The sequence below is a fragment of the Lagopus leucura genome, unplaced genomic scaffold (genome assembly GCF_019238085.1).
Source record: "Lagopus leucura isolate 7727_CA_CO unplaced genomic scaffold, USGS_WTPT01 Super-Scaffold_100017, whole genome shotgun sequence".
Lineage (NCBI taxonomy): Eukaryota > Metazoa > Chordata > Aves > Galliformes > Phasianidae > Lagopus > Lagopus leucura.
The window spans coordinates 13,399,014-13,418,651 of record NW_024962271.1 but is presented as its reverse complement, the minus strand read 5'-3'; the positions used below and the strand labels follow the sequence as shown (position 1 = coordinate 13,418,651).

At 43.7% G+C, this 19,638-nt stretch overlaps 1 long non-coding RNA gene across 1 annotated transcript; it reads right to left on the bottom strand.

Annotated features, from left to right (window-relative positions):
• Window positions 1-4,047: 4,047 nt before the first annotated feature.
• LOC122183276 lies at window positions 4,048-17,607 on the bottom strand. Its single transcript, XR_006180190.1, has 3 exons — window positions 17,506-17,607; window positions 14,873-14,987; window positions 4,048-5,300 (listed from the first exon to the last, which is right to left on the bottom strand). It is a non-coding gene; the product is annotated as an uncharacterized LOC122183276 (long non-coding RNA).
• Window positions 17,608-19,638: the final 2,031 nt, after the last annotated feature.

Genomic DNA, 19,638 nt, shown 5'->3' with positions numbered 1-19,638 from the left:
AGAAGCACAAGTTGGTGCTTGCTGTTTCTGGGCAGTGCAGAGCTTTCTTCTCTAAGCGCCACTTTCAATTCAGCCCTTGATTAGTCATGAACTGAGGTCATTTTAGGGTTGACTGTGTGGGTAAAAACAGTCAGTTACAAACAGCTGAAGTCAGACAGCATACACCTCTACCGTGGTCCTTTCCTTGTTGGAAATGTTTTCACAAGTAAGAGAAAATAAGGATGCAGCACTGACCATAAGTAATTCTAGTCTGTAAATAATCTAAGGTTGATTTCTTGGTCTGCTGCTTTTATCTTTTCACTCATACTAATTTGACTTTATGTTCATTTTGCATTTTTTGCCACTGAAATATGAAGCAATTAATATCCACCGGAATTCATCTGTCTCCTGCCAAAAGGTAATTTCTTCTTCATCTGGAGAACTGTCTAGAATTGAGACTTCCTGTCCATCTGTTTTCTCTCGCCATGCCAAAGCACTCCAGAAACAAAACAGGCGTGAATTAACTTGTTTATCATGAACCCTCACCTTTCCAACATGAAGGTGATAGACTTTCACACACATACAATGACCCAGATTTGAATGACAGTGTTTTTTTCCCATGAAAACAATAGTTCTCTCCCTGATGACACAGGTGTGCATTGCCACGCTTAACTTCTAACTCCACCAACTCCTTTGCTGGAAGCAGCCAGTAGATAAGCTGAGTTTTGTCCGGGCACAATTCTTTCGGCACAGAGCTTCCTTCTCGTGGACATCTTTTGAATTGTTGAATATCTCTTGTGAATCCCACTCGTGCCCTCCATCAGCAATAAAGGCTGCTCTGTTTCCACCTAAAGCCAGCCTGCTGTCGGGATGCAGGCTGCTTTGGATAATGAGACCATCTTCTGCTCTTTGTTTTGTTTGCACTGGATTTTCCAAACGCCCAGCGAGTGCCATTCAGTCCCTCAGTTAACATTTACACTGCAATCAGCATCCTGCACCCTGTTCTATTTTCTGCAGACATGTAAATAGAACCCTTTTGTAAACTTCGTTTAATCATAGTGCCATATTATGGGTTGTCTAAAACAGTGTCAAGAGATCCTGTTTCCTTTTAGCTTCACCATTTGGCTAAGGTATAATCTACAGTACGTCAACACAACACATCTCTCTATTGAGTGTAGAGGTGAGATACAAAGCTTTCAAAGCAGGCAGATTCTTTAGCTGTTTCTTGGTTTCCTCAAGCACTTTGTACATGAAAGATTGTTTCCTTATCTCTTGGAAAAGCTTTTGGATGAAATTAACCCCGGTGTAGAGGGTCAGCCTAACGGCCCCTGCACTACTTAAGTCCTACTTAGAACCTATTCTGAGAGCTTAAATCGGATTTGTGTGGTGCACAAGGTGTGTATCCCCCTGTGACTAGATAAAAAAAAGGTATTATTTATACTTACGATTTCAGGTCTTTCTGGATCTATTTTATATGGTGCAGTTTGGGGGAACTCTGAAGTAGGAAGTCAGTAACGTGTGGCTTTCTGAAGCTGTCCAGCAAACGTGGAGTAACTGGGCCTGGCTACCTGTGGTGCTTCTGGCATCTCCAGACGCGGATGTGCAAGCATTACTGCAAATGCTGATCTGATCACCAAGGTCCAAATCCCACAGAGCTGCTCCAGGCTGGAAACCCAGCCACAGCCCCCCCACCTCGCTCCCTTCGGGGTGATGCACACCCTGGGTCAGGTGGCAGTGAGAAACCTCAGTCTTCAGTAAAATTCAGGGGAGTAATTGTAGCTGCTCTCTGAAAACTTCAGAAGGAGAAGTGTTAATAGCTTTTCATATTGTATTTTGCCTTATAGCCAATGCACAGGAATTACACAGCTCTTTGTCCAATTAAAAGAAATCTGGTACAAGTTGCTGATTTAGCTGTCTCAGTGTACAGTAAGCATGTTTGATACCAAATAAGTAGTCTCAGATGCCTTTTTTTTTTTTCATTTTCCTTCTTGAGCATTCTGAGTAGGGTTCTTCACTGTTTGACATAAGTGCGAAATAAATCCAAAATGCCAGCCTAGTGTGAGCCTGTGACAGAGCTGTAGGTACAGATACAAATGAGAAAATCAGGGCCCAGATGAACACTAAAAAGATCTAATGGTGCATTTGTCAGTCTCAGTTCTTCCCAGCCAGCTTTGTGGGCAGCTGCAGTAGATAGCCTGATGGCAGCTGTGGCACACCTATGTCTCAGCTAAGAATACAGTCCTGCTGTTTCCAATTAGGTCAGTCTGGCACTTGTCAAGTCCTAAATTCAGGTTGTCATTTTGGACATTTATAAATGGAAACAAAGCCATGTTCCTCCATCATGCCTCTAAATAAGTTCAAAAACAATGCTAAGTCCATTTTAAGCTCCGGGTCCACCCAGCAATCTTATTTCCCTTTTTGGTCAATTGATCTTTCTATTATAATGTACGGCCTCAGAAGTTTCAATGATATAAGATCACTTTCCTTTCCCACCTTGGGATCTATGAAGCTTGTCTTGCTTGACCTTCTAGTTCCAAAAGTTCATTTGAATGTATTCTTATAGTGGAGGTGGGATAAGGGACAGTTGCACTGTAAGTGGAATGAGTTATTTCCTAATATATCTGCGGTTTTATTGAAATGTGCACCATGGAATTAGGAGCCTCGTTTCTCTGGGGGTACCTGCTGCTGTGGGCCTTCTCAAATCATCTGTCTCAGCATGGTGAAGAATTTGTAAGGCCAAATTCTAGTACTGATTAGTTGGTGCTGGCCAACCCTCTTCTAAGAATTCAGAGCCTGGAACTGAATATCTTGCAGATGCCCATTAGAATTAGAGAGAAAGGCAGTTAATACATTTGGGAGGGTACTTTTCTCTTCAGAGGACTTGGTCCCTGGAGTGTGTTTCTGGTTGCATCTAGAGATGTACCTAGAGAAATCTGTAGAGATTTCTGCGTATTATATAGAAGTGAGCAAGCAGGAAAGTTTTCCAGGAGCAGCAGCTGGCACTGGTAAACGTGTTTAGTGAATGTCAGTGTTCAGGTAGTCGGGTGTTCTTTCTGTCTCATCTCGGAACTCACCGATGGCACAAAGGGTCTCCTTCCAGTAAGTCCCAGCAGTGGCTGTGCTGTGTACAAGCCTGCTCAGATACAGTGGGATCCAAGCCATAGGGGAGTGGAGCTCCGCATTGACTAATTTGCTGGGAGTGAGCCCCACCCTCGGCTGGAATCCCTGTTAATGTAATAATCATCCTGAACTGGGAGTGTTAATGGCAAAAAAAAAAAACCCTGGGAGAACAAGAGCTACAGGAGGAGGTGAAAGATGTGGGCAGATTAAAAAATAGAGCGCCAAATTCTTGGCTAGAGTAAATAAATAAAGCTCTTTTGAAGCTACTGGCGAGACACCAGGTAACCTGACCCAAAATTTGTACAGGTGGGTGAGCCCTTGCAGGACAAAGCTCCATATGTTTGTCATTACTTTAAGATATCCCATTGCTGCTCAAGCCCTGCGCTTCCACAGCCTTCCACTTCCACTGCTGTGCAGAAAGCAGAGCAACGAGCAGAAGGCTTCTTCTCTGAGAAGGCCATGTCATAACATGCCAGATGTGGACTAGAGAGGTCCCATCTCCTTTTCCTTGCAGGCTTTGCTAACCCAGTGCAGACCACTGGTACATAGCAAAGCTCATGGTGGGGGGAATTGGCACGGCTGAGGGTCAGAAGGACTTGGCCCCCAGCTGCAGGTGGGAAGGAGCTCACACACACGGCACAGTGCAAGGGGTGCTTGGAGGTTGGCCTGATGTGCCAGGAAATGCCTTCCAGTCTGCCCATCCACCTTGCAGTGGTTCTCAAAGCTAGCAAAAAAGACAGTCCTATGGTAATAAAAATAAAAAAATAAACCACAAATCAATGTGATATTTGACTTGGCTTTGGGATCCATTTTTCTGAGCACATTTAAAGCTATTATGAGTAACATGGTGTTTAGCTTTCAGCTAATGTAACAGCTTGGAGAAGAAATGCATTTTGCTCTGGACTTGCTTATTAGTCAATGGAAAAGTATAACCACAAACAGTACAGCTCCATTTAACCACTGTATTAAATATTAAATTTGAAACTGTCACTACCAATTATTTTCAGTAGGTCATAATGGTTTGAGGCTTAAGTAATATGGAATAGAAGCCAATCAGTCTAATCAAATGAAAGTATTACTGGTGGGATAGTGCTGCATGGCAGGGTGCAGTGGTGCTGAACCTCGGTTTCTGCTTTTTGTTTCTTCGTGCCGTTTGTTCCTTCGTGGCTGACTTCCCTTAGTGTTGTTGATGAGATTGGTGACTCAAGGAAGCAGAGGCCAAAAGCCTGGAAAGTTTCAGGGCTGTGTATATATCTTCTGACAGGACTGATGTCCAGCATGTTGCCACATCCACTCTGCAAAGAGCTTGTTGAGCAAAATCAGAATTTCACTACTTAAAGTAACATAATGAGATTGAAACATACCCTGCATTGCCTGCACGTAGGAGGAAAAGGCTGAGAGTCCTGTTTGAAGGCTGTGGATGAAAAGATGCTGTGAATAGTTACAGGTGCTCCTGTACAGAAAATGTATTTAATGAAATCCTGTTCACATTAGAGGAATCCAGTGGTGATGATCAGAAGCATCAGATCTGCATCTTTATTTATGGCCAGGTGATCGATTTGCCGGGGGAGATTTTCAAGTGTTCTGTATCAACAAGCATAAGAAAAAGTACTTGGTGTCCAATTCCATACAGCAGCTCCGGCCCTACTTTGCAAAGCCCTTTGGCACGTGCTGAAGTTCAATTCAAGCAGAAATTAGTCTCCACACTGGTCCTGGCCTTGAGGCAGCCAGCAGCATGGCTTCTTCTGCTGCCTGACAGTCCTTAGTCAGCCACCGAGAGTGGGCAGGCAGCTGGCACACCAGGCCTGCCTGTGACTTGTCTGGGCTCAGCGCATGCTGCAAGTGTCTCTGAGGTGCGTTTGATTCAGATCTGTGCCTTCGAGTGAAGCCAGGTTTTGTCAGAAAGATTCCTGACCAGGGCTAGCCTTATTGTTCTCATGGTTCAGCTGAGGTCAGTAATGCATGTAATCAGTACCAGGGTGTGGATGCATCTGGCAAGTAATGGCAATACCCCGGCCTGTGAAGATTTTGCTCTGAATGACAGTGCTATAATTAAGTCTCCAAATTCAGGACTCTGAGCCAGAATTGAAGTTCGGGAACTTCACAGAGGTAGGGGCCAGCTGTGAAGCTCATCTCGGGATGTGGATTGCAATTTCCCAAAGCCCTGGGGTGGTTTGGTTCTGGGGGAAGATGCTCAGGATCTGTATAAAGAGATTGAGCAAAGATAGTGAGTTCTCTCACACAGCCCTAGACTGAGTAAACAGGTTTGCAATAATCAGCTGTTGACAGATGGCAGCAAAACACCTGTGAGTGACTAAACTTTTCAGCCACTTAGTCAGAGCTCCAGGAAAACCTAGTGCTGATTCTCAGAAATGAGCAGCAGATCTTCCAGTGTGCTCCGTATCTCCCACTGCTTTCTTCTTTAGCCACAATAAAATGCTTTTGGAAGAAGCTAACGTAGGTTGATCAAATTAATTTGGCACTGATTTAATCCTACATTTAAAATATGTGAGATGTAACACTAATCTAGGTGCAACCGCACTGTAATTAGTGTTTGGCTTGCTGCACTTTACTAAATGCACCTGACTCAGCTATTTCACAGTTAGATATAATTCTGCTTTGAAGCCATATTTACCATCTGCAGCTGAAGTATTTGCTTAAAAGTACCCTATAGACAATAAGGCACTAGTCCCATTGTTCTGCTGTGCTTTGCTGATATAATGACCCAGATGCATACCCAAAAGACTACCATTTGTTTGCAAGTGTTAGAGCCCCGTGTGTTGTGGGACACGTCTTGAATTTCTGAAGAGGTGGTTTCACAGTACAACAAAGAGGAGTTTGTAATTGGACTTCTTGTTAACTTGGAGGCTCCCACCACAGAGCCACTTCAAAATCAGGGCAGTGGGAGGGTTTTGCTCAGTCGTATGGGAACCAAGTGAGTGAAGGTGGGCAAAACAACTGTAGTGTGCTGCATTAGAGGGCTCTGCCTCACAGCTCTGCCTCTGCATTAGGCTGTCTGGGCTGGGGCGCCCAAATCCCTGTGCAGGGGGAGCTCAGGTCTGCACCCCAAAGGACACCGTGGGCCCTCACTCCCAGCAGCATTGTCAGTCTTCAAGAGTTCATCTTCAGTCTTGTGTTATTTGCTTAAAGTTTCACCCTATGTATTCCAGTGGTGAGGAAAGTGTCTCAATTTTCATGTAAAAAAAAAAAAAAGAGTTTTGATTTCTTACGATTACAGAGAAGAACTTGAAAACATAAGCTTTAAAGGCTGAAAACCCAGGAGGCATTTAGGTGTGATTTATGTGTGTGTGACTCCTGGTTTCCCAATGCTGAGGGTTAGTAACACAGCCAGCTTTGTTTTATGAGGTAGAGTGGAGCTGGAACACTTCAGATAATGGAAAGTCCCTGGTAATACCGATACAGCTGGTTCTGCACTGCTCCCCACTGCAACTGTTTGCAGAGGGCTCTTGTCTCAGCTGCAGCACCTCATTCACGTCACACATGCGCCATGATCTGCAGCGTGTCACAGCACAGCGGCAGCGCCCTGCAAGCAGGGACTGCAGTGCTGCAGGTATTGCAGGGGTAGCGTGGGGCTGGCAGAGGTGAGCGTGGGCTGTGGGCAGCCCTGGCTCCATGCACGGCTGCTGCGGTGCTGTGCACGAAGGCAGCTTGCAGTGCCTGTACTTGTAGCAGCCTATGGCTGCAAGGCACGTAGTCTGGCCCTGGCCAGCACACGGATCACATGTGGATGACTGCATGGAAAAAAACAAGATGACACTCTATAGAGGTCAGGTATTCTGACTGGGCCTCATTTAGCCCCTAATCTGTGGATCTGGACTGCAGGTTTGGAAAGCACCTTACTCGCTGGCTGAGCCTCTGCAGATGTAACTGCCGGAGCCTCCAAGAGAATCTGACCCTTGTGCATAGAGCCCTGGCCTGGCTGGGGTGGAATTTCATTCGCTATATGCACAGAGGGATGATGGACACATGGTTTCTGTGGCCAAATTAGCTGATTAGCATGTTGTTTTGCTGTGTTGCATATATTTTACATGTTTGGAGGCACACTGGAGATATGTAGATCATTGTTCTCAAGAGCTTGAGGAGCCAGAGAAGCCCCTAAACTGTCTTTGATTTTACTTCCACTTCATTTGTGTGAATTTCAGACATTGAGAAATAATGAGATTTGACTGAAAATACCGACAGTCTATTTGGATGGTTGAGGAATTTCTGCTGTTAAACTTCTTAGCCATGAGTTGGATTTGTCTCATATCGTAGATCTTTGTTCTACACTGAGGGAGCAGCAACAAGGATATTTCTTCTTGCTGCTGTCAGCCTTGTTTTTTCTTAATGCTTTGAAGGCTCTTCTCCTTCCTTCCCTCCCCAGATGTGATGTGCCTGCAAGGTAGAAAAGCATGCTCTTTCCCACTGGTTTCTTTTCCAGCCTCAAGGAGCCTGCATCTCTGCTGCTAAGCAGCGTGACCCATCGGGCAGGGCCTGAGCATGCTCACCTACCTGCTCATGTCTCCTATTGTGTGATAAGTTTCCAAACTGAGATTCTGTCCTATTGCTATATGAGTACTGCTGTGCAGCAGGACACAGGTACTCATGAAACCACTTGTGGATGGTCCATCACTTGTCTATCTTGGGTTGCTCATTACATTCCTCCTCTGTGCTCAGGCTTATAGAGCTACTTCAGGGGAAAAGAGCAGCTCCAGCTGAGAGGGAGACCTTGCTCTATGGCGTTATAAAATGTAAGTTAAAAGATAAAATCAAATGCTTTGTTCTTGCACATTAGAGAGAGATCACAGTGTTTAAAATAAACTTAATTAAGAGGATACTCAAATATACAGAGGACTTGATTTTTCATGTAGAAGAATTAAGCCAAATTATCGTTGTATCAGTGACAGCATAAGGTATAAAACTCAAGAGAATCGTATCTTTAATATCTACCTTCTCATGGAGAGCAAGATCAGTTTGTCTGAATTTGTGCATTTGCTTTATTTGAAACTTCAAATTCATCACCTTTTCCAGAAGCTCCAAAGCAGCATTTTACTGGGCTTTCTTTCTTCAACCACCAGGGAGTCTATCCCTCACTGATTCAATACAACAGAGTTATTTTTTGTTATTACTTACTGTAAGACTAGCCCATAGCAACGACGTGTGAAAGGAGCTGCTGTGTTATTCAACTTCTTAATAAAAATGTAGCTCCCTCTTCTGCTGACCCAGATAATTAGAGCCTGATATTCAAAAAAATTTGCACGTAAGTCTTCAAAACAGCAGCTGATGTCACTTCATTTTCTCTTGTTGCACAAATTTGGAAACATCTACTAAAACTCTTTGCATGCTTTGTTCTCAGAATTAAAACTAGCAGCATTAACTGGGTGAACATTTCATAGACATGACAAGTTTGCATTTTTTAGGCATACCAGTATTGTATTCCTGAATAAAAATAAACCCCTAATTATGATGCTGCAATAACTGCACAGCATTGTTAACATTTGAGTCTACACTATCCTACTTTCTGTTGTATGAGGAGAGAGAATGAGAATGTGGTTGCTTCCTTCCTCAGCCTTCAGTGCAGCAGCCCAAGGGTCCTGAGCTGTGCTACGTCGTGCAGTGTGGCTCTGGAGATGCCCACTCTCTTCAGATTTCTCAAGCTTATCTGAGTAATGTCTGAGTTCAGAGTAAGCAATCCAAAGCCACTCTGCTACAAAGTCCGAAAGCTTCCCTTATTGCATTAGATTTTAAACTACTCAAGACACCAGGAAAAAAAAAAAAAAGACACTAAAATACTGATTACCAGCCATCAGCAGTCTTGGCTGTAAACTTCAAATTTCAGGTAAATTTGCATTCTTTCTTGAATTTATGTTGATTTACACCGGTTCAGAATCTGTCCTTACTATAAACCTCATTATAAAATGAGCATAGCACAGCTTCTAAAGAAATCACTGTAATAAATGAGCTTTGCATTCACAAGATGAGTTCCCACATGTGTGAAAATGTTAATATTCCCGTGACTGAATTCAATGACATAATGAATCTACAGTGGAAAATCATTCAGCATCAAGCAAAGACAGGCATAACTGTCTGCTGGGCTGTTCTTGGCAGACAGGACGTTTTGTATCTCAAGTTAGGAAAGGAAAATAATTGCAAGTGAGTGTCAGAGTATGCCAAGTGGGCATTAAGGGCTAGATCCTGAGGCTATTTCATTCTGCTGGTTGCTACACCTGACTGAAGGATGTTGCTTGAGAGTAAACAGAATGAGAAACCAACCTGAAGATGATTTTGAGATTCAGATAGATACACTTTTAACCCTGAGTCACATCAGGCTTGTTCATAAGATCTTTTGCAACTAGATGTGAACAAACTCCTTCCAGTCTTGCTGCCTTTGAGACTGAACCCATTATAAGATAATGAAAACGCACCTGCAGCACAATCCCATGTCTGTTCACATGTTGGAGCTTTCAGCTGAGCATGAGGCCCTCATACTGTGGAGGCAATTACAAAAGGGATTGCAACTCAGAGCTTGTCTGCTATGAAGAGTTGCGAGAATTGTGTTGGACACCCTGTGAGGAATAAGTGGTTTGTGTATTTAGAAACAAAGGAAAAGTTGTGGAGCTAGTAATACTAAATCTCAAGTACTGTTCCGTTGGATTGTATGATCAATTAGCAATAAATTCTCAGCAGACGTAGTGTCTCTTAGGTATAGGACTTGCCAAAATGATTCAGAAGCCAAGCGACGCCTATCTTGAAATATACAAGCACAACTGTAATTCTTTTTCAAAGGGGATAGAGGAGGTGACGTAGGTCTGAAATAACGAAGATGTTTGTCATCCATCGGCACCTTTCCTTCCTGCCCAAAATCATACTTGTGGTAACTACCATCTGCTGAAGTTAGGAAGCCCCAGAACATACAACCCAATGAGCTGAAGCACCCTGCTCTCCTAGAAAATCAGCCTGTGGCACCAGCTGGGTGAGTCTAGCCAAGTTCCATATGGGGGTCCAGCACACATTTCCCTACGTTGAGGGGTGAGGCCAGCCAAAAGTGACGGGAAAAGAAATTTAAGAGTTACAACTTTCAGCACATCCATTGTGTTAATGAGCCAGCAGTGCGCTCTGGCAGCTTGAAAGGCAAATGGGATCCTGGGCTCCATCAGGAGAGGGGTGGCCAGCAGGGACAGGGAGGTGATTGTCCCTCTCTACTCGGCTCTTGTGAGGCCCCATCTGGAGTACTGTGTCCAGGTGTGGAGCCCTCAGTACAAGAAAGACATTGAGATTTTGGAAAGGGTCCAGAGGAGGGCGACTAAGATGATCAGGGGGCTGGAGCACCTCCCCTATGGGGACAGGCTGAGGGAGTTGGGCTTGTTCAGCCTGGAGAAGAGAAGGCTGCGGGGTGACCTCATTGCAGCCTATCAATACCTGAAGGGAACCTACACCCAGGAGGGGAGTAAACTCTTCAAAAGGGCTGATAACAGCAGGACTAGGGGAAATGGTTTTAAGTTGAAGGAGGGAAGATTTAGGTTGGATGTTAGGGGGAAGTTCTTTACTAGGAGAGTGGTTAGGCCCTGGAACGGGCTGCCCAGGGAGGTTGTGGATGCCCCGTCCTTGGACGTGTTTAAGGCCAGGTTGGACGGGGTCCTGGGCAACCTGATCTGAATGTGTATGTTTGGTGGCCCTGCTAGGCAGGGGGGTTGGAACTACATGATCCTTGGGGTCCCTTCCAACCCGGGTGATTCTGTGATTCTGTGATTCTGTGATTCTGTGATTCTGTGTTGTATACACTGCCTCGGAAGAATAACCCTACAGAATATAATTTACGCTAGAAGAATGCTCTAATTGTTTGTGAGTCAGGTAGTTCAGTCATCTGGCACAGAATGTTGTTGTTGGTCCTTTAAGTCCAACACGTGTGTCTGTTTTGAAGCTGTGAATGTGCATTGCAGAAGCATGTTCCAGAGCTTTCAAGTTTTGCGCTGCTGCTGCTTGGGCATTTTATGCAATCATTTGATGAACTGTCTTACGGAATTAATCACGTACTTTCCTTTCTCATATGGATCATCAATCAACTTTGGAGGCTCGGCTTTAAGATAAGCATCAGAAATAAATAGGCTGCTCTTTTCTGATAGAGGGGAAGAAAATAGATATATTGTCAGTAGCTCCAGTGTTCTGAGATGCCTTTGGTCTGTGCCAAACGTACACTTGTGGATGAGTGGGCCTACAGTTCCTGGTTCTTGGTTTTTCTTTTGGACTTTTCCTGTAAATTGACCATTATTCTGAGAAGTTGCCATTTTCACCCCTTGTCTCCCTCTAAAGGAAGACCAAGTGTGTGGGATTACCTAGTGGATAGCATGTGGAGTAGTGGTATCAAATGCCACCGGAACTGGGAAAGACCAAGCCTCGAAGTGTTAATACAGTGCATTCGTGTTCCATATGACCTGCTTAAAAAAAGAAGTTGTAGCCACTATGAACCATAAAACTGTCCATTTGGTTGTGAAGGGAGCTGAACAAGGTTGTGTAAGATAAAAGCAAATGAAACACTATCACACAACTTCTTGAAATGTACCATAAATACAAATAAGAAGCAAACCCTGAGCTGAGGTGTCTCTGAAGTAGAGCTGCACATCAGGAGGACGCGGCAATCCATTGGCTTCAAGCTGCATTCGCTTGGTCTGGGGAGTGTGGGTATTTGTTATCCTACAGCAGGACCTGGATAAACCCGCAGAAGTAAATCTGGGGCTGATGTATTGTGCCAGCATATAAGGAAAGATCCTGGTGTTCCTACTGCTCAAATTATGAAAGTTAGCATGGAGTTATGGCTAACAGCAAGAGTGCAACACTTTGAAGTGCAAATATGGACAGCATGTTTTGCTCAGTGATCCAAACATTGATATCGTGCTGGTCAGGGTGATCCTCCTTGTGGCATTTCACAAGGGGGTAGCATAGTGAAGGAAGAACTTCAGAGAATAAAAGCAGAGTATGTTCAGTGAGCAGGATGTGCACAGAGCAGGGCAGCAGTGTGAGTGGCAGCGATCTTCAGGGAATGATGCAGTTAAAATAAAAACACCATCTACTGGCAACATCTTAGGAGCAGCCTTGGTCATAATTGAACAGAACTGGTCAAATTGTTGTTTATCTGCCCAAGACATTCAGTTTGCACCTTGTAGCAGCTGGTGTGTGTTACTTGGTGCAGCTGAGATCACTTAAAAGCACATTTGTTGGTGGTTGGTGTTTTTTCTTTTTTTCTGTCTTCTGAAGTTCTGTTTTTATTATTCTGCCTCTCCTCTTTGGTTTACTATCACTGATCCTCTGCTGTAAATGCAGAACTATTCCTTTTGAGCAGATTTGCTGCAATTCCTAAATTACCTGCTTTGCTGCAACTTCTGCTGGGTGAGATCCCAGTGCAGCACGAAGCTCCCAGAGGGAAGCTTTCTCCACGTCCGCAGGGGTCGGCCTGCAGGAGGAGAAGCACTTTCTTCATGCAGGATTTCCTTTGGGAAATTACTTTTCTGTTTCCTATGTCTCTTAACAGGCTCAGTTCATCTGAGCACTGTGGACCACTCAGAGGCGCTCAGAGCAACCTGCTCTGGCGTTTTACACTTCTGCTTTGTTTGGATTTCTGAGGCTGAGCTGGGCTCACGGAGAGCTTTTGATGAGACAGCTTCCTGAAGGAAGGAGGCTGGAAGTAGGTCACTGCTGCTATCTGCTTCCCTCTCATTACTCGAACTGTGTGAAGGATGGGAACAAGCGTGGGAGGGCGGCTCTCAGGGAGCAGGGTGTAAATGCCATGCACAGCTGGGCCAGCTACGCTCCACTCCCTGTGGAGACAACATCCTGTGGGAGAAGGCACCATCTTAGCAGTCAGCTGAAAGCTTTTTCAGGTAACATTGGTGAAATGTATAGGAAACTCTTGAGAGCAAGGGCAACCCCCTCCCCGGGGCCATCCATCTCACAAGCCGTGCTGCAGTGTGAGAGACAAAGCAGGGTCTGCCCTCTGCCCCCACGTGCTGGAGGAACACGAATTCTGCTGGGCCAGAAGGTGAGGCTGCCCTGTGTCACTGCCCAAATGCTGCCAAATTGTAATGGCTTTTCTCCTGCAGCCAAGCATCTGCTGGGATGTTTCAGCTCCTGCTTTTCATTCAGCATTCTTTCTTCTTTGCACACTCCTAACAGTAGTGCTTTGCTGGCCTCTACAGAGCAGAGTTTCTTTCTCTTTGCTTTCCCCCTCTTTTACTGAATTTAACACTCTCCTCTTTGCAGCCCGTTTGTGTCCCTGAAGGCTTCTCGCAGTCATTGACTTCTGCATTCGTGTCTTTTTGAGTTATGCCCTCTCACTAGTAATTTTGTGGCTTTATTGAATTCCTTCACCATCGTTCAGGATGCTTAATGGGCTACCCAGACAGGTGAGCGCACTCTGGATCCAGACTTTTATTGGCTAATTAAGGCATAGATGATCAGGTTATTTCAAGCCGGTACTCAGTGTGTTTTGGGCAGGATTTTGCCCATCCCAGACAGCAATCTCACCATTTCTTGCTTCTTTAATGCAAGTATCCAAATTAAGTCAAAGGAATGGGAATTCCCCATGGCCCAGCCCTCTGCACAGAGGCTACCTGTGTGCTGCCTAGTGCAGTTTGTCATTCAGATCATTTCCACCGGTGTTTTATAAGCAAGCCCAACAGTACAGCCCCCCAGCTATCAATTTTACATGCTGTGTCAGATGTCTTCCACAGCCCTGTGCCATTCTCCCACCACTTTTAGCTAGAGTGAATGTGTCCTGAAATAATCCATATTACCAAGATAATTGCTCTGTTATATAAATATGATGCCCATCAGGCATCTCCCTATCCCTGTAAAAGTAAGGTTAGCATGACTTGAGATTGCCGGAGCCGTTAATCAGCCCACTCTGGTTCTTTCCCCTTTTGAAATTGAGTGGGATGGTTAGGGGTCATTTATCAGCCTGTCCCAGACTGTACTTATGAATAATAAATGGTCACCAGACTCGGAGTTGTGGCTCAGTGAGAGAAAGACCTTTTGGTTTCACTGAATGGAACCGCAGTTGATTTCAGGGGTGGCAGGATCAGACCCTTAATACAATTTAGATTCACAAGTGAACTGTAATCTCATAACAACAACAATAATAATAATAATAAAATCTTCTTAACATTTTTCCAGCATTATTTAGCCAGGAAAGTAGTTTTAGAAGGATGGTGATTGGGTGCTGACAATGAGCGTGAGATGTAATAGGTTGAAAGTGGCTGGAAGAGAGAAAGAAGGAAACTGTGGAAAATAGAATATGTTTATATTTCAAGGAACAATGCAATGTCAACCCCTTTGTAGGGAGGATTTGTTTCAGCAAAAAAAGTTGTAAACTGTCCAGAGCCATTCTGCCCTAGGCTCTAGATATTAAAAGCAGTTTGGAGCCCCAAATGGTGCGTGGCACTGCCTGTGTCCGAAGGCACAAACAGAGCTGAGCCCTCACTTATATTGCAACTCTAATTTTTCAGCACCGCCAACTGCAGCCATCTTAGCAGGAATCTGCCAGTAGTTGGTGGGCTTCTCAGTACTTCTGGAAAGATGTGAAAATGTGAGAGTGTCTCCTTCCATTTATTAAGAAAGATCTTAGACCTAGAGAGTCATTTCAGATTTTGTGGTTGGAGTGCAGACCGAGGGCTTTTAAAGAAGCAAATGCTGAGAATGCAGAAAAACATGCCAAAGTACTTCCTTTTTGCTGAACGTTATCTTAGGCTCCTGAACACTTGTGTGTGACAATACTGGTTACCTGAGTTGTGAGCATTCTTAAGGCTCTGTCTGTGCTTGCAGCTGGTATGGTTCAGCAGCCAAGGACCAGCAGACACTGCAGCTCTGCCTTCTTTAAGCCTGTTGCATGTAAATACCTGAAAAGGACAGAAAAATATTTGTAACTCAGGTCTTTGGTAGGGACAAAGAAGTTACATAGCCACTCAGCAGCCCCCGTGTTGGCTGTGGGCTCTTCCCCAGAGCAAAAGAAATGTGATGTTACCAGCATCAGTCAGCCACGGGAGGTGCCAGCATAGCACTGCATTGGTCATAACAGAGAACGGGACGATGGCAAATCCAGGGGGCCATCTGCTTTTTCCCTAATGTAATTAATGACGGGCCTTATCATTGTTCATGCTCCCATACAAGCCTTGAAATATCAACAGAATTCCTGTTTATAACTTCATTCCAAATCTGTTTGTTCCCGATCCAGTCTTGCCACCTTCGGAGCTGTTGCCATCTGACGTGCTGTATTTTGGCTCAAAACAGAAATAGCCTAATGAAATTTCTTGCAAAAAGGAACTCCATTGCACATGTACATTAGTTATTTTTCATTGCTTCAGGGGAACCACAAATGTGTGTTTTTTCTGTTTAATTGCTGGGTTATGTAAAGAGTGCTCCACACAGCAAAAATGGGGATGGATACTTGACGTGGCAGACAGGCCTTCTTCCCACCTATTGCTGAGCTTTCCACCCATCCTGTTCCCACTCTCTGGACTTATAGGTACTACCATGATGCCAGTAATATAAACTTCTGTTGGTGTTAAACCCCTGGTCGGTAATTGGATCTGCTATCTTCACATTTAGATTTCAAAATCCCTCTCAAATGTTTATGGACTCACTAGTGCCTTAACTGGGCAGTATGTTTCATGTGTAATAGCTGCTCTGTATACTTTGGGTGAGCATTAAAAACTGTTTCAAATAGTGTGTAGAATTCCATATGTTGTCTGGAATCGTGTTCTGCTTTTCATGCAGAAACAGAACAGAAGAAACAGCATGTATTTATTAAAGTCATATTTCTTCAGATAGCTTAACCTCTGCTTTATAAATTGTATTTAGCATCAGTATCATATTCTGTCTTAATCTACTATTGCATTTTAAACCCTGTTCCCATGTTGGTCTGGAGTGGTCCATGCAAATCAGTCCTCTGGACAGAAAACAGGATGGTATTATATAGCAGCTCTTTAGTGTTATATCCAATTTTATGCTTTGTTGAGAGCAGAAGTCACACTATAACAATCCCTCAAAGGCTCAAAGCTGAAGGAACATTAATCAACAGCCAGAGTGAGTGAGTAAATATAATGTCTGTGTTGGAGGAAGGGAGCTTGTATCTGGTTCCAAGCACGCTGTCGGATGCCTGGGACTTTTATCAAGTAAAGCTGAGAGGGAATCTTTAAAAAGAAGGATTTGAGTAAGGATGATTTATCATGTGATTGGGAAGAGTCCACTGGGAAAGGTGAGTGGCCAAGTCCATGTTGACTAAGTAGATCAAGAATGAGTGCCACAGATATACCTCAGTTTTAAATGCCTGTTTGCTGGTCTCATTAATCTGCTAAATTACCCAGCTCAAATTGCTTATGTGTAAGTGTTACATCAAGGTACACTATTTTGTATTAGCTGCCATATAAAAAGGAAACAGCCACTGAAGGTAGGAGAGAGTGAGGGTGAGTTATTGGCTGTTAAATAAGCCAGCAACAAAGTACTTACTCACGGGGAACAAAAATTGCCAAGAAATATTCACATGGGTATCTGATAATATCTAATTTGTTCCCAGAATCACACATCATTGTTTCTGCATGCTCAGGAAATAGGCAAAAACAGCAAAGGAGAGAAAGAAGTATGCACACACACACACAAATAATTAACACGCACGCGATCATAAAGTCCAGTATTAGATCCAGAATACAGTGCAGACACAGCATAAGAAATGTTTATTATGAGCAAAGATAAAAAATACTTGACATCAGGGCTAGCTGATCACAGTTATGAATAACAATTCCTAAATCATCCGTGGCAAATGCTTCTTACAAAGGAAATGAATTGTTGCAACACAATACATCCTTGTTGTATCGATATGATTAGCTAGTTATCCATAACATGTTGTAATTTGTTTTGATTTTTGAGTGTTCTTTAGCTGCAGAGCCTTAATGAGGCTTCTCTAAATTGATTAGGAACTGCGAGATACAGCATGGTTCGCAGATTATTTCAGAGCTGTCAAGATCCTGTGACTTTCATTTCATTGGATTTAATGATCGTTGGAAAAGGTGTGCATTACAGCCAGATACAATCACATTTGTCAGCATGATCCTTTTAAGTGCAATTCAATTAAAGCGTTATTCTCTAATTTTATTATTGCTCAAGCTGAGTGCTAATGCTGGCTACCAATAAAGCTACAGGTAGATAATGGTATACAATTTAATTTAACTAATTGGAGTTTAGTGATCTAACATGCTTTTCATATCTTAATTCTTTGAATAATCTTTGATTTTTGCATCCGCTACAATTCTTTTAATGGAAAAGGGCAACTGAAAACATCAGTTACATTTGAGATTAAATTATCTAGTAACATCTGCCTTTAACAGTGTATCAGTATGCATGCAAATTTCCCTCTATTACCTGCCACTTGCATCCATTTCCCATTGTCAGCTTGCTTGACCTTGAAATTAATTTATCTAACTGTGCTTACATTTGTTATTAAGTTAACTGCAGCCTTGGAGTGCCAGAAACGTTCTCACTGAGGGGATTCTGGCTGGATGACAAATTAAAGGGTCAGGAGCAGAGATAAACCAGTCCCTCCAACTAGGCAAAGCCAATGGGGCTTCTCCTGCAAAAAGTTACAGATAAATAAAGTACAGATACAAGAGCACATAAATACACAGGGTTGAGATGATTCTATTTGCTTGTAAACTCCTTACCACTTCTTTCCTGTAGCAGTGTTTTCATTGGTCTATTACAGCTGCTTTGCTTTGGCACATGGACATTAACACTCAGAAAGTGGGGAGAGGCTGCGTTATCTGCACTGCCGATGTCAAACAGGGCACACTGTGAGTGCAGAGCCTCAGCTCTCCGGGCCACTGGAGGTATTTTGCTGGGAGTTGGGTGAACCTTGAAGTACATCGGTGAGGCACAGGGAAAAGTGGACTTGTGGAGCGTGGTGCTGTGCTTTGTCCTGGAGGTGGCTGTTGTGCCTGTGCCGAGCGCTGTGCCCTCCTCGTGTAAACTGCAGTCAGGCAAACTATTTCTCTTTTTCTATACAGAAAGTGGAAGAAATGTAGGTCGTATCGCCCAGGTCTCACCAAGATGGCTTTATTCTGAACTATTTCTGATCTTTTCTCCTTTCCACAGAGTGCTGGTGTTTGTATCCTTCAACTGTGCCTTCATTTTCTGCCAGTGACAAAGCTGTTAAGTCACTGCAGTGGCAGCGTATCCACAGAGCTCTCCGAATTTCTTTGGTTGCCTCATTCTGGTGCTTGCAGCAAACCCACTGCTCTGGTAAACAAATGCATCTCTGTCTTTAATGGATTTATGACATCCCTGTGACAAAGCAAAGTGCTATCACTCTCAAGATATAGATGGCAGTAAAGGCACAGGGGAGCACAAGGAGTTGCCTAAGGCTGTACACAAAACTTGTGTGCAGGTTGTGCTGTACACAACAGACAAGTGATGAAATGGGAAAGTAACCCAGGTGTCCTAGTGGCTCTGTCGTGAGGCTTCTCCAGCACGGATGGCGGCTGGAACCAAAACATGAATTCCCCTTTTTCGGCTCTGTTGCATATAGATTTGTGTTCCTTCCTTGAAGTAGCTTTTAAAAAGAAATCATAAACATTCACAAGCCCCATTTGGGGATGTCATGAAAGATAGGGTTTGTGTGTGTGTTTGAATATATGTGTAGGGTATTTCTTACTAAATTCAGAGAGATTGCACTGAAAAAAACATTGTTTTATTCTCTTCCATGCTCTTCAGCTATGATTTTTCCAGAAAGAACGAGCACTGAGACCTTATCCATATGTCCCTACTCAGCTGTGTGCTCAGTTGCTAGCTGTGCTTTCTTATGGCATGCTTTCAAAAATGCATAATCCAGTATCTAACATCAGTCATTTGCCTAGAACTTGATCAGATAGTTGGGAAATCACAGTGTCCTTCTTCCTGTTGTGAATCATTGCCTGCACTTGACATGATCTTTCACACTTGAGATGAATTGGGTCCAGATTTCAACAGCTGGCTCCTCGTTTTAAAAAAAAGGCAGTAAATGTAAGAAAAGTAGCACTGATGTCAAATGCAGGGCGAGGGGCTCATTTTGTATATATACACGCTGGCCTTTGATTTATGTGTGAGAGTAGGGATCCTGGCTGCAATCAGTGACTTGGCATTGAGTAAGCATGAGAAAGTCCTGAGCGTTACAGAGCTGCTAGTTGTTAGTGCTGCGAATTGGCAGATTGCTCTCCAGTCTGCTCTGTTTAAAACAGCTTGACAAGGGCTTCTTTCTGTCCCTACTACCTTTCAAAATCAGGAAGCTATCTGCTGATGCAGCATCTCTGCTCACATGTCTACAATTAATTGACTTAATCGTGATTACGCATTGTTTGAGTTTTCCTGCTTGTCCTGCCAGGGCTGCAGAACGGCTTTTGACTTCCAGGACAACAATATTTGAACATTTTGTCATTGATGAATTGTGGCTGCTGTGCTTGCTGCTGGTATTTGATTGAACTTCTTTTAAAGTACAGATAGCTGCTGACAAAAGTTTCCTAA